Consider the following 15,090-nt stretch of genomic DNA (forward strand, 5'->3'; position numbering starts at 1 on the left):
TGCTTTAATTTAAAACATAGATTACCAAAGGCCAGAGTTGATAAAGCCCTATATTTCAAGGTACAGTGGCCAAGTTTTACTGAAAAATGGATCATCTGTAAGACACTGACTTACTTAACAGTTTTTCTTTTCTAAAAGATGCAACAAGCCTCTTAAACTCTGCTCGTTGCTAACTATGTTAATGTCATCTACTAAAAACTACTAAGACAATTTGAATTCAAGCAGAGTATTAAAGGTCTGTCGACACTCTATGAAAACCTTGAAATACTGCAACTTAGACACAATATTTTTCTATATTACATATTTTCCTCTTAGTTTCTCCTACCTTCTTTCTATACTAGAAAAGGCAGGCTCAAGGCAGACTTGATGGTTCATCATACACTTGACCACATCAGGAAGCATTATGATTACACAGATCAGAAATAAACTGTCCAACAAGACCTGATTCACTTCTTACCATGAAACTACACTAAAATAAATAATACCTTGACTTTGCATCAGTGTCATAGGAGGGCTCATAACTTCTGAATATAATGTTCTGAGCTCCGTTTGTCTTACCTCTAAGTTTTTACTAATGATGCACATTATCCCTTTTCTGATTTAAGGAGCACACTTTACCAATGTACAGCAGGCTTCTTATGGAAACCTCATAACAATGCTTGAGAATTGTGCCTGGGTCTTGTGGTTTGACCGTAGACAGCTCAGCCCCACACAGCCACTCGCTCACTCTCCCCAGGTGGGATGGGGGAGAGAATAGGAAAGGGAAAAAAGCAAGAGCTCATAGGTTGAGATAAAGGCAGTTCACTAGGTAAAGCAAAAGCTGCATGCACAAGCAAAGCCAAAGAACGAATACATTTGCTGCTTTCCCATCAGCAGGCAGGTGTCAGCCACTCCCAGCAAAACAGGGCTTATCATCACATAGAGTGATTTTTTGGGAAGACAAATACCACCACTCTGAACATCCTGCCCTTCCTCGTTTAACCCAGCTTTTATTGCTGACCATGACACCATATGGCATGGGACATCCCTCTGGCCAGTCTGGCCAGTCTGGGCCAGCTATCCTGGTTCTGTCCCCTCGCAGCTCCTTGTGCACCCCCAGCCTCCTCGCTGGCAGGGCAGCACCAGAAGATGAAAAGTCCTGGGCTGTGTGCGAGCACTGCTCTGCAACAACTAAAACATTGGTATGTTATCACCACTATTTTCATCAAAAAATCCAAAACACAGCACCATACCAGCTACTATTGTGATAAATTAGCGGGTGTTTGTTCATTGTCTCTAAAAGGAATGCAGAGAATTTGCTGAGAAGATAAGGTTTCACAATTTATGGCCTTGTTAAGGGGGAGGATTAAGAAAGTAGATAGTGGGGAAGGGGGTGCTGGGCAAACATCCTTGATGAAATAAAGACTCTGTGGTCGCAAGGCATCCTGTTTGCCGCTTCACTACCCCCTTTCCTGAGCACGAGCACAACGCGTGAACACTGAGAGAGGAGCGACGACCCCCAACAATGGACTGCGCAGCCTCAAGAGATTCAACAGGTCTTGACAAGCCAGAACTTGGACGCTGTAAAACAGCGACGCGAAAAAAAGGGAAGTTGCGTGCCGTGGCGGAGCGGAGACTCCCTGGCCGCCCAGCGCTGTTTTGCTTGTGCCTGCTTACTTAATTAATAAAATATTTTTGATAGACCAGAAAATTGCGTGGTCTCACTTATGACACTATTAAGAAAATTAATTCTATCCCAGCTGAAACCAGGATGCTGGGAAGACAGTTATCAGCTACAACCAGTCTTAGGCCCTCTGCATGTAGGATCCTGCCATTCCCTACTGCTGGAATGATTTTTAGGTGAACCAGCAGGAGAAACTTAAGCACACGGAACCTCAGCAGTATCATCTTAAGCTGTGGAGCTCCTTGTGAGATGCTAACTGTTGGTAGAAGTTAAAGCTGCTATAAATAGCTGTAAATTGCACCAAGGGCCAATTAAAGTCAAAAATGAATAAACAAGCTTAGCAATTTATCCTGTAATTAAATGTATAAATGTAATTTAGCATAACAAAATGAGGGGAAGCCAAAATATGTTCTTTAAGACAAACTGTTTTAGTAAATGCTCTTTAAAATGTCAACACCTTCTTGAGCTTTGACAAAAAGCATTACATTAGCAGGGATATGAAAAATCTGTAATAATGGCATCAAAATTACCATGAACTGTTCTGTTTGCATCTCTGAAACTTTATAGCCATATTTATTGTATTTTTTTCCTTTCACTATCTACTCATATATAAATCACATATAATCATTCACAATTCTACCTCAAAGCAAGCACAAAATAAGCTTGCTATCTTATGCAATAAAATACCTTTTTTTCTTAGGAAAATAAGTTCATAAAATCTACTCCACATTTTCAGTAGGAAAAAACACTTGAAACAATGCTGTGGTCAAATTCTCATTATTATTTAAAAAAAAAAAAAAAAAAAAAGTCACAAGAATTTGCTTATTCTGTGGTATTTAACTTACTTTTTGCTGAATAGCTGACACTATACAAAACCGTGGCTGATAACACACATCAAAAATAGAGATCTTGCTAGCACTGCCACCTGCTGCTGATCCTCATTTTGTTTCCTGCTCAATAGTTTTAAAATACCTATTTTGTACAGCTAATTTCACCTAGTCTGTAAGAAAGACACATAATCAACATTGGGTTTTTTTTAAACATTTTAAACACCACTCATTGTTACAGTTTCTGTTGGCAGCAGATACATAATTATCTTCTCATGCTTTTATAAGCAGTCAGAATAATCACAATGAAGATTCTGTCTACTTTGGAGGATTTCCTTAGAATATTATACGTGTTTCCAAATAGATTTTTATATAGTAAAAATTAAAGAGTAAATTAAATAATTTAAAATGTATTATAAATTTAAGTAACTATTTTTTAAACCTATAAACACCACAAACTCAGCGAGGTTAATGAAATAGGTTCTACTATTCTATAGAAAGTAGAACTACTATATGTGCTGTGGGATTTTATTATTTCTTAACTTAGGCCTTTCATCTGAGAGGGCCATTATCCAATGAACCAAAGACTGTTACAAGTTTCACTTTCAACAGCCTTTGGAACTATCCCAGTCTTCTGTATTGACAAAAATGGAAGCAAGTCAACAGATAATTTTATTTCTGAAATTCAAACTTGTTGCACATACTTTCCTTAGTTTAGTATACATATTTTCCGTACCTCATAACTTGACATCACATCATTCTTCACAAAGCAAATCAAATGTTAAAAGACAATTCTTGCATTTTCCCCTAAAATTCCAAAGAACACATTATCCTAAATACATCTTAAAATGCATACTTTCATATAGTTAAAACTGATCCATTAGATGCGTTTTAAAGTGATATTTCCCAATGTAGATTTTAGGGGCCTTTCAAGTAATTTTTATTATACATGATCTGTATTTTTGGAAGGTTTTGTAATAAAACTGAACAGCAGCACCTTCAAATCAGTTTACTGTGCTGATTCTAGAGCTTCTCACTGGTACGCCCAGAGGCAAATTTACAGAGCAGGATCTTTAATTCTTTCATCAGCTATGTCAACCAAGGGAGAGAAGCTACTCCCTTATGCAACTCCACATCACCTCTGCAAATGCCCACAGGAAATATTCTTGCAATGGGGTTATAGTCAAACCAGTTAAGCCACTTGAATCCAATGACAGTAGTTATTCTCTTCCCACAGCTTAAAGTATCCTAAGAACAGTACTCATGGAGCAATTTCAGGAGCTTATGTAGAGTAGTAGCATTTGAACAGTAGCAGAGGAACACTTCAGACAATTATGCCATAGCATGTAATCAAATAAACTAATGATCAGGAAAAAAAAAAAAAAAAAAAAAAAAAAAAAAAAGAAAAAAGATTGCCTTATTTTCAAAGTAAGTACAGAAAGGACCAAGAAATCATTTTTCAGGGAAGACACATCAAAACATATTAAAAACAGTTAATAAGACAACTTTTACTGTTCATGAGGAGCAAACATTGAGTTTCCTCAATAACATTCAATACTTTCATGACTTCTGAAAGAACATCACAAGATTGTTTTCCACATATTATTATTCTGCAACCATATGCATTTCACAGTTTTAAAATCACTTCTACAAACAATGCAATGTTTTAATCCTTCATTTGTATAAGTAAGTTTCACCTAACTGTTTGCTCACATATTTCGAAGTTAGCTTGCATGGCATATACTTTTGCAAGTACAACAAAGGAGTTTATACTTACGGTATTGTATTTACACATTTTAGTCTATGGCATATGTAAAAACAAACATGTAAGACGGTCCTAAAGTTATTACTAAATTTCAAGTGATAGTAACTGAGCTATGCCATATATCACCACTTAGGATATTTAGTTGAGAGGGGAAATCTTCATTTTCCAGTGCCTGTTTCTTAAGACTGCATTTCAGGAATACATAGAATCACCAAATGGTTTGAATTGGAACATCATCCAACCCCTTAAAGACCATCCAGTTCCAAGTCACTGCCATGGGCAGAGACACCTCCCACCAGACCAGGCTGCTCAAAGCCCCATACAACCCAGCCTTGATCACTTCCAGGGATGGGACATCCATACATACATCCATCACTAAAATTGTTGAAATGAAAAAAGATGGACTCTAGGACAAAAGAGACTGACATGAGGAATCAAACTGAAGAAGTTTTTCTAGTCCTTTATTTTTTATATTGACACTTCTTTCTTATAGCCGTTATGGTGACAGTAAAGAATTCTTTAGGTATACTATTTTCCCTACACAGACCAAGACTTGTAGAAAGACAGCAGATGAACTGGACTGACAGAACAAGGACATCTGTACTGTTAAGACAGTACTGAAGTATAAATGATGTTTGCCAAGAAAAGCAGTCGATACGGTGGTGACAAGGTTCAATCATTTCTTATGCAAAAGAGACAGGAAATACAACAGAGTTGTACTATACATAGCATGAAAAGCATAAATAAGAAATGACTGTTCACTTTTTTCCAGTACAGTAAGAATCCAAAGAGAGTACTAAGCATCAGGTCCAAAACAAAAACAAACAAACAAACAAAAATCAAATAAACAAAAAAAAGCAATGATTTTTTTCCACACAACATGCAGGTAAGCTGCAGAGCTCCTTCCTAGAGAATAATCTGGATGCTAGAAGTTAATAGAAAAAATAAATAAATATTAAGCATCCCTCTTTCAAAAATTCCTCAACTGTTATTAAATACCAGTTCCACAGCAAAAGTATTTTGCAAATGATTGGAAGCTGGTCTGGGTTCTTGCATTCTTTGACATCATGAGATGTTAACCACTTTTAACCACTGTTAAAGAAGTGGCAGACAGCTTGGACTTGACAAAACTGAGCAAGTACCAGTCCGAAACAGAACAGCCAAAATATCTGAGAAGAGTAATAAGAACAGGAAGCTGCAATGAGCTCAGCTGACAAGGAGTACAGTCAAGTTTCTTCAGTGTATTTAGCTGGGTGGGCACGAAATACAGAAAGAAGTTGGAGTAAAATGAGGAATACAGAGAAAGTGGAAAGTAGTATAATGAACATGAAATGAGCAGAAGAAATCAAGACTGCAAACAGTCCAGAAGTAGATCCAAAAGATGGCCAAATGGGTTGAGTTGGCAGATACAAAATGAAGTTCTATGATGGTTGCATCAGACAGCTCCCTCAAAACTGAGTTAAACAATCTCCCTTTTCACAGGGACTGCTCAGTGAAAAGCTTTTTCTGTTTCTTCAGGCATCAGTCCACATGATGATCATCTCCACCTGTGTCGTTAGTTGTGTCAGCAAAAATCTTTATGGTGGACCTTAACATTCCAAGTCCACAGCTAAAAGTATGAACAGCAATTTCTTTTCCATTGCTCTAAGGAAAGAGTAAGCTGAACTTCATGAGTTTCACATCTAGATACAACCCCACCCCCCACCCCCCCGCATACCTCCCCCCCTGCCCCCCCCCCAAAAAAAATCATAAGATTATGAAGATTGCAAAGTCAAATTCTAAGATTAGATAACGCCATTTTAAATCACCATATAAATGATAATAGGACTCCCACTACATGGTCATGTACTGTTATCTTTGTTATAGGGCATGTATATTGTCTGTGTTCTGGGAATTAAATGAGTGGCTTTTTCAAAAAAGAAAATAATTTTTATGTTTCCTGTCTCATATGTTTTGGAAATAGAAGGTGTATATGATCAAGGCAGAAAATTAAAGCAGTAAAAGAGCAGTTTCATGAAGGCTGCATTAGGGAGCTCAGTATTTATCCTTGTATTGTCTCCGCCAATTCCTGGAAAATATATTTTTTTCCAAGCAGTTTTCTAGTTTCAAACTCCCCATTACCTTAAGGGCAGTCATCCCGTGAATTTGAAACAAGCTGCATGACAGTAAATATAAAATAAGTAAATAAATAAAATAAAATCAGGTTGCAAGTATTAGTGAATACAGCTTAAATAAAGATGCTTTTATACTAACCCTGTGACTCAGCTACCAGTCTACAGAATGCGGAGAGTTCTTTCAGCTCAAAATCACTACTGCTGGGGAAGCATTTTTAAGCTAGACTCTTGCAAATTATTAAAGCCACACATTAAACAACCCTCATTAAAAATGAAGAAAAACAAACAAACAAAAAGAAACATCAGCTTACCTCCACCTGAGAAACTTCAGAAACTAAATTACCCTTTCTGGTGCTCAGGGAGCCCTACTTTCCCATTCATACACAAATAGTAAATACCATTGTCTTACAAACATAGCCAAATTAGAGTAGTGGGAAAATTAAAAACACAGGAATAATCTGGAGAAAACTAAATAATCTCCAGCTGCCAGCCACAAAGCATATAATAATTTTACACATACCCCACCTCCCATCTCAGCCCTCGAGATATTACTTTTCCCTGTAGTCTTACCACAGGCTGTGAGGTTCTGAGGAGTCCAGCATATTAATACTCTGTAAATGTTCTTTTTGCCTCTTTGGGTTAAATTTTGGGTTAAATTTGAATGGTTATGTTTTTATCACCATCAGCTTTCTCAGGTTAAGCAAGCAAAGGAAGGTGAAGGAGAGAAAAATGGGGCAGCTAGGACCTTTCCTAATGGTAATCCACTATCAAAAGCCGCTTGCTGGAAGGCTACCCCCTTCAAGTGACAGTCTTGAAGATCCTGCTCCTGCCGTTCAGTCCTCGACATCACGCACACTATCCCTGCAAATTTAACTTGCGCACTTTCAGTAAGTTTCTGCACTCACTCCCCACCTCATTGCATTAACTGTTTGGAGGAAAATTGCTTCACTAACCATTGTATCATGAACCATCCACTTTTGAGGATCACGTTCTGAGCAGATAGGTACTGCTGTATGCCTTTTTACCTGTCAGGCACAGCATATAATTCAGTTACACCAACACTAAAAGAAAGCTCCTGATAACACAGCTTAATGGACTGAAAGAATACATACAGTTCCATGCACTGTGCACAGCTTTGCTACAGGTTTTTCCTATAAGAATGTGAAAACTCCTACCAAACTAACTCCAACTCTTCAGTGCCAAGAGACGCATATCTGTACCAATGGACTCTGGAGCAGGCCCTGCAGGTTGTGTCCCAGTGGTGCTCAGGGAGAACTGTCTGTAAACATATCAGGGAGACGCCTAGAAGTAAACCCAGTGAGACTGTGCCAAAGCCATGCTTAGAAACACTGAAGGGGACTGTTCTGGAATGTTATGGTGCCTGTTCATGAAACCCTGTCAGGTAATACTGATTTCTGCTTGCCTCATAAAAGCCTTGAATCCCTTAGATGTGCTATGAATGCATCAAAATTTTATCTGAAGCCAAAAAAGCACTAAAGGATTAATCTATTATAATACTTTGTACATAAATTGAAGTGTTTGGCAACACTTCCTTCTCACACATCCAGTGTCTCACTTTCACTGCCAATGAACAAGTTAAAACCAGGGCTATCTTTTAGCCTTCACCTAGCACAGTAACCCTTGGAAAAAAAACCCTTTGTAAAGCATATTGAAGTTAAGAGCTAAGAATGAAGTACAGGCCCAAATGATGAATTCACAGACCTTCTATGGTATTGCTACTGTTCTACCTTGAGTCTGAAAAACATTAAAACAGATTGTTCTCCTGTGCAACCTAGTCCCAGCTCTGACTCTCTGTGCTAAACTATGATGAATCCAGATTCTCTTTCTAAATAGTCTAGGACATGAAAATACTTTTACTCGATTTTTGATGCATCTATTAGTCTAAGTAACTAAGCTAGCCATTGCCCCTAGCCCAGAAAGAACTGATAGCTACTGGATTATTTTACAGATTTCTTCTCAGCACAGCCTAGTAATTCATATAAAAAGAGTTAAAAGACAATGCATACCAGAGATAACAAAACGGACTTGAAAAACTGATATCTCATTTCTACACTGATTTCTTTATTCTAAAGTCAGTTCAGGGGTGGAAGTAGAGGGGGTAGGGGGGACAGAACTGTTTTTTCTCTCTAGAATTGTGCTATTGGCTCATTTCTTTACAGATGTTAGCTGCCGAGGCAGAGCTGGTATGTGAATAAAGGTTGCTACATGGTCAGCCAGCCCAAAACCCCTTAGAATTAAAAAGGCAGATCAATCTATTAATGTTGCATCGTGCAAGTAAATATCAGTTCTCTTCATTCTTGTGTGATGTTGGCTTCCACATAGACTGTAGCTTCTACAGATACCGTATCTTCAGATGTTATCTGGTACAGGGAGGTAATAAGTCTGTCAGGTGTCCAAGATCTCACTAAACACAGGGTGTTTAGGAACACACTCCCAGTCATCCGAACTGTCTCTCCTCTGATGCATAGTCCTGAATACATTTTATTGTTAGGCACCTAAATTCTCTGGGTTAGCATCCTGGCATCAAAACATCTGCATCTCATGGGAAGATCCAATTACCCTGACACATTGCAGGAAAACACTTATTCCTTGTACTTGAGTTATGACAGTATTAATGAATCACAGGAAACATATTCCAATTTTAGTAGTCCATATTGCCATTTATTTCTGCAGTCTTCTAGCTAATAATGTGGGGAAGACACACAGACTTTAAGAGTCTGAAACATTAACTTCCCAGAGGTATTGCTTCAAAGAATGTTCAGTTAGGGAGGGTTGCAAATCATATCCTCTCACTGATGTTATTTTCCTTACATATCCCCCATCCACTTCAGGCAGAGGAAGTTCAAAGTATTCTCTTTAAGCTTCTTCATTTTAAAATTTATTTTTATTTTTTTTTACCTTCAGGAATGGGGAATCCCTGAACAGTTGCATGCTGTGGTAGAACCTAAACTTACAGTAGTTTCTGGCTCAGAGAGGTCACTTCTGCTTTTTTTCCGTAGTAACGTTAAGAACTTGTTTTCATAGAAACTGTATACTGCTAGGCTTTTGCAGGTAAGGTTATGAAACAACTGAGGATCAACACTTCTGTTCAGACTGCTTCTCTCCCATTTGTACTATCATTTTGCCATCTTTTAGGCTAACAGGAGCAGTGCTGATCACTCCTTGCAGACACTTCAACTCCATTTTGCCCGCATATTGTAGTGCTCCCAGTGGCACTGTTACATTCTTTACAGAGCATGCAATTTTTTTCTAGAGGCTGCAACACAAAACAAATAGGGCATCAGAGCATTCAGACATGACTCTCTATTTGTTGTCTGCAGCAATCAGCATGCATTTTGAAGACACTATCATTAGTCACTATCAATACAGAGCCACTAGAGTCTCTTTCGAGATTGAAGTAAATTAGTGGTGCAGCACCCATTTCCATTCTTACACTGACAACCTCACTCAAACTCCAGAAGCCTTATAAATACACTTTACAACAATGTTCTCCACTACTAAAGAGCTAACAGACTCAGTCAAGTCAAAGGCTATACTAGACTGTATTTATATAACATACATATATGTTCACATATGCATATGTTTTTCCAAAGTTCAAGGATTCAAGAATCACACCAAAGTCCAGCACCACTTTGACCTTCTAAATAAGCACTACTTAGATGCTAAATACTGATTAGAGAAGTTGAAATAAAGGAGGAATAAAATGCAAACAGACCATTATGTACAGGACAGGAAACAGATGTATGGACAATATATTTCAAATAGGACGTTGGAGGACAATATATCTCAAACTGGACATTGGAACACAAGATAAAGAAATAATTAGCAAAAACCAGTCCTTGCGGTTAGGAAGAAAGCCAACTCAACAGAATCCTGACCAAGGGTGAAAAGTACACTGTGAGGAAGACTTATGGCCTTCCTCTCTGAGACCACCACCCACAGCCCGACGACCACTGCCCAGAATTGATGAGAGGATCTGCGCAGACGCAGGACACAAAAAACTAATTAGCATGAGAAGCGAGAGTAGGCGGGGTTAGATAATGAATATGTATAGGCGTTAATAAAATATTCATCACTCTGCTGTATAAATTTGGGATGGCTTTTCACTTCAGGTATGCACGATAGGTGGAGAGATCCCCCGTGCATCCAGCGCTGCAATAAAGAGTATACCACTTAAAGAAATTGGACTATCGATCTTTGAATCAATACATCAAAGGTATCAAGTTTTTAAAGTGACAGTTAACATTGCATATTTTTCCAAAGAATCATTAAATTCCTCTTAGAAAATTCATCTCAGTGATTAAATAAAGTTCCACATAACCACGAGAAATCATAACATTTTATCCAGCATTATAACTGAACTTGTTAGCGGAACTAAAACCTTTAAAAATTCATGCGTTAGTATGCAAGTAACAATTTAAATTCCCATTCCTGTTTTTTCTTATAATCTCTGATACCAAAAACAAAGGGGCATTACATTACTTTTATAATAGTACCTCTGAAGATGCCTCAAGTTCCACTTGAGGTACTTATGATCGTGCAAGCTGGGGACTACTGACATGATGTCAAACACACTGAGAACCAACAAGGAAAAAATATTTCCCACCAACAAGGAAAAAATATTTATTTATTACCATATATTCCCAAGCTTCTGCAATACTCCTCATGATTCAAAAACACCATCACCCTTGAGTTGGTATGTACAAGCAGCACTGGAACAGCATAGCACAACCTCTTATAAAAGTATTTACAAAGTATACAAGTTTGGAAAAGGCACATGGTGAAGGTTAGAGGGAGAAGGGAGACAATAAAAAAAAATGAAATCTCAATGACCAGGCCAGAAGTGTCCGGAAGGATCTACTCTTTTGGAGGGTCTCCAGCTAGAGTCTGGCCATATAGAACATGTTTACTGCTGCTCTGGGGAGGAACCACACTGTGGATTTCCAGGTGAGTAAAGTACATGGAAATTACAACCAAATCAAATTTAAAAGGACTATGTAATGTGTATTTTACAATGAAACACTATTTTCTAGGAAATGCAGTAACATAGTAACAAGAATCAATAGGCAGAGAGCTGGGTAGGGCACAGTTTGGCTCTGAAGTTATTTCACACTAGGATTTATAGCACAAGGGCATTAAAATCTCAGACCATTTCCATATAATTTCAATCACGAGTTTAGAAAACAGGACCTTTCTACCTACAGCTATAACAAGGATTAAAAACAATATGTGTTTCCAGCTAAAGTTTTGTTTGCAAAACGAAAACCTTATGAATGTGCACATTAAGCCCTCTGTCTGAGATTCACATTTTAAAAATGAACTAATGAGCAATCATTTTATTTAGTATTTGAAAACACAGTGAACAATTTAAATAAAACAGTGAAACAGATCTTTATGAGTTCATTATTTCTGTTTAATACATGAGCTGAGGAATCTACAAATGTAATACTTATGGAAAAACTGGATTTAATTTAAGCTGTGTGTGTCAGTTGTAGTAACTGCAGCCAGTTTTGCAAGGTTTTACTGCAACAGTATCAGTGTTGTATTTGACACCTCAACTACTTTTTGTTGTTGTTGTTCTATAAACACGGGGAAGAAGGAAGAAAGCTATGCAACGTTTAGTATAAAAATCACTCTGAACTCATTACATAAGTGTTTTCTAAAGAATATGAACTTCACGCTATTTGAAGTTTTTCCTTCCAAAATGGCATACTGAAGAAGCTTATAAATAAATAAATAAAATACACACTGTTGATCATGCACTACACTTCTGGAACAGGAATAAGATTCTGGGAAAAACAGAAACAAGAATTCTTGTCCAATACTTTTTAGTCTTAAGATTTTAATAAAAACATGCTTCCCATTTTGCAAATTGAGAAATCTTTCAGTGATGCTAAAATGGATATAAGCCTTTTATGTCTGGAAATGATAAGGGAAGATACTTTGAGGGAAGTTCCCAGAACAATTCCTTCAAAGTGATTCTTCCTTTAGGGAGGCACAGCTAGTTTTGTAGAATCTAACATGTATATGACTGCTACGGTCAGAACTTTTTGAAGGAAAAGTAGAGAAGGAAGAAGTGGGGGCAGAAGCACTCTGATAGCACTAATACCCTAACAGCACTAAAAAAAATTGCCATACAGATACAGCACAAAGTCTGCAAATATTTTGTTCAGGATTTTAGAGGAAATAATCTTACACACATCTAGCTGTTATTGAAGTTAGTTTCATGCTAGAAAATATAACTTGACACCCATGTACACACACACACAAAATCTAAGGCAGGAAAAAAGATGTTCTGGCAATGCAGAACAGTACGACTGCTCTGTAACCATTAAAAAGTGTGGCATAATGACCACACAGACACCAGGGTTCTTTTAGGATCAGTAACTGCTGCTACTTTATTGATGACATAACTTCCACCTCTTTATTGAGGACAAGCTCCCTTCTTATACCATTCGCGCCACAGCAGTACTTTCCCACTAACTGTTCATTGGTCAACAACTTTGCCCGGCAACCGCTAACACCCAGCAACCCCCATGCCCCAACGGCCGGAGAACAAGCAACCCGAGACGGCAAGGCGTCTCCTGAATCACCCTTCTTTGTTCCCTCTAAACTCTTTACATTCCTGATGGCCTCATCGTTAAGAGTCTGATGTTTTCACCAACCACGGAGCTTGTTGACCCCACAGCCACACTCCCACAAAAAAGCATAAACATATTAAAAGAAAAAAAACTCTCAATAAAATAATTGAATACTTAAGTATTCAGTCTAGTTAGATGCTCATCTCAATCTCACGCTTCATATTGTACACACAATAGGTACTGCCAGAAGCACCACTAAAGATAATGGAAGCCTCCTCAAACACTACCTGATCCTTCTGTCTATGGCATGTTTCACCAATTAGCAGGACACGGTAACTTGATCAATGCTACTGTAAGATTTGTGTGTGTGCACGTCTATAGATTATATATAACCAGCTTAGATACATCTCATTATCTTGAATATGAACATTAAGGAGACTGCCTATACTTCGTCTCATAGAAGCTTCAAGCGATATGCTTCTTTCTGAATTCCCAAATACCCATCTCTCAGCTTAGTCTCCCTCCTCATCTTCTGTCTGTGTACTAAGATGCTTTCTTATTCTTGATATTTTTCCTTGTTGTGAGAAACACTCCGTAGCCAATAACTTAGGCTCAGGCGAGGACCTCAGTGAAGTAGTAATTTATTCGCGATTGCAATGGCGGGCGCCCCACAAGCAGGACAGCGTACCTCCTAGTTCCAAAACACAGTTTATATATTTTTTGATGACAGGACCCTCCCCTGTTTCCCCACTGGAGTGGGTAATCCAGGTTCACAATCTATCTGATGCTTCACAGACAATGCCTGGCCTTCAGTTGCCGGCCTGTTTTTGAGGTGGTAATGTTTTCTCCCCTTATCTGGCTTGACTTAACATAGTGATTCTCACCTGATTGCTCTAAGGAGTCTGGTTGTCTGCATTTACGAGGTCACCTGCTGAGCTTTCTTATCACTGTAAGCATATCTCAATACCACATTCCTTCCTTCTAAACAATGTAACACTGCAAAAACAACATTTCTATTCCCACATTGTCCAAACAAGGAAAGCAAGTTTCTAAGCTTTTATCAGGGTAACATGAGTTATTCCAGCAAACGAAGTTCTGTAGCATGCTACCAGACAAGATTCAGTTGCCTGAACACAAAGAATGCTTCAGCCCACCTGTGAGATCAGTGACTTTATTACACAGATCAGGATGTAAAGCTGCGTGGTGATAATTTCATATATGGCAGATTTAAGACACTACTAAGAAGATAAGTAATTTGTGCCTTTGAATGTCTATTACAATGAGAAAACTATTTCCTACTTCAGTCATTAATAATCACGGAAAGAAAGAATGCCGCTGGAAATCACCTATTGAAGGGCTGGTGGCAGCGCTTCACCAAGTGGAAACAATTGTTTATGGATAGATGACCCTCATTGTATCAGGCAGGGCTAGATAGCTTCCAGCTGATTAAACAAAATTAAAATTACATCCCTTAACTTTCCATTTGTTCCTGTCTGGAAGAATACTCCTATCAATTCCTCATGCACACGCTCACTGCTTCACTCCTGCATTGCTCCTACGGCGGATAGAAAGGGAGTGCATCTCACAGGGCCAGTTCTCCGCCGAGGATAGCTAACCACAGGCCATGCTCTTGGTGCTTATTCAGTGTGCTCTGATGCCGCTTTTGGTAGCTCCTAGGAGGTAATGATAGCTTAACTACACGCATTTCTCTAGGACTGGTGCAGCCACGATTTCCCCAAGCTTTCCACAGCGTCAATGAAAGTGTGTATGTTAACCTGCCTTCTGGTGTTTTTAGGCTTTCTGGCCTCCCTTTTAACTACCTCCCCCAGCTGTGTATCATTTACTCCACTTGTCTCACAAACACTCGCGCGTTCTATTGATAACCTGCTTTTGCTTTCTGTTTGCGTGGTGGGAAATAAACAAATAAACAAAGCCTGGCTGGTCTCCGTAACTAAAACGAGGTATCGCCCGCAAGTCGAGCCGTCCCTCCTTTCCTCACCCTGCCGGCAGCATAAACCCTGTCCCGAAACCTTTCCCCCCTCTCCCCTATTCCCACAGCCGCCCTGAGGGCCGAGTCCCGTGCCCAGGCTCCAGCCTCTCCCGTGCCCAGGCTCCAGCC

This window comes from Cygnus olor, chromosome Z (genome assembly GCF_009769625.2).
Source record: "Cygnus olor isolate bCygOlo1 chromosome Z, bCygOlo1.pri.v2, whole genome shotgun sequence".
NCBI lineage: Eukaryota > Metazoa > Chordata > Aves > Anseriformes > Anatidae > Cygnus > Cygnus olor.